This window comes from Triticum urartu, chromosome 7 (assembly GCF_003073215.2).
Source record: "Triticum urartu cultivar G1812 chromosome 7, Tu2.1, whole genome shotgun sequence".
NCBI lineage: Eukaryota > Viridiplantae > Streptophyta > Magnoliopsida > Poales > Poaceae > Triticum > Triticum urartu.
The window spans coordinates 684,808,898-684,810,161 of record NC_053028.1 but is presented as its reverse complement, the minus strand read 5'-3'; positions in this window follow the sequence as shown (position 1 = coordinate 684,810,161).

Sequence of the window (1,264 nt, the reverse complement as noted above, 5' to 3'; positions counted from 1 at the left end):
TTTTTTATGTCATTATTCATTTTATTAGGTCTAGAATTAATTGACTAGATTTAATCATAGGAAACATGGCTAGCAACGATGAAGGATAGGGTTCTGGTGATTGCGATGACGCCTACCGGGCAGCAGACAAATTTTTTAGCCTTACCGATGATCAACCGATGTTATTGTTGGGCCCACCGGTGGCATCGGGGACTGAGACCGACACGCAGACCGGTGCTGACACTGAGACCGGCGCTCAGACTCAGACCGGCATCGAGACCGGCGCTGAGACTGAGACCGGCGCTGCCTCGGGGTGCGGAGCCGGTGTAGAACCGAAAGCAAAGAGGCAACGGGTTCCTAACAAACTCAGGACTACTAGAGTGGTGGTCACGAAGGTGGACGACGGCAATTTTGAGACAACGGCGCCCGAGGAAGCGCGTCGATGCTACGGCAATCAAATAGGCTGCATCGTACAGACAACCGCCACCATCAACAATGAGAAACTACAGAAGATAGAAAATATGAGGAGCTCCCTCCTAAAGAAGTTTCACCAGATATTCTTGTTCCCGGGCCGGAATGAGAAGGATTATAAAGATCCAGATGAGGACCCGGCAATGAAGAAGATAAACAAAAACGCCATGACCAAGTTTAGCGACGCGTTGGCCGCCTGGAAAAATCGAGTGAAAGCAAGGATCATCGACAAGAAGGAACCCTACTCCGAGATTGTAAAGGATAATCTGACAATCACGGAAGAGCAGTTTCAAATATTCAAGGAGGCTTGCGAGGACGAAGATGCCAAAAAAAAGTCTAAGTACATGAAGGGGCTTCAAGAGAGGAACATTGGGAGCCACCACCTCGGAAGCCATGGTTACGGCGGAAAGAGGTCCAAATGGGCCAAGGAGGACGCGGAAGCCGCGAGTCTTGGCATCCCAGACCCCTTGGCAGAGTTCACCGTCCCGCAGGAGCGTGACGTCCTCAGGGCCCGGCACCGTTGGGACCCAGTGAAAAAGGTTTACGAGACAACACCGGTCATTACGGAATTCATGAGACTGCTAGTAATTTTAGTTTCTGATCAATTCTACTGCACACGTTAGTCATATTTGTAAATGATCGTCGTGCCTTTTGCAGAGAGAGCAGCACAGGATTGCGGCCGAAAGCGACTCGCCGTCTGAGGCATTGGCGAGGCCCAAGTGGGACACTCCATTCAACCGGGCGTTGAACATATTGAAACAACAACCGGTGGATACTCGACCGTCGTATGGACGCGTGCACGGTGTCGGAGACG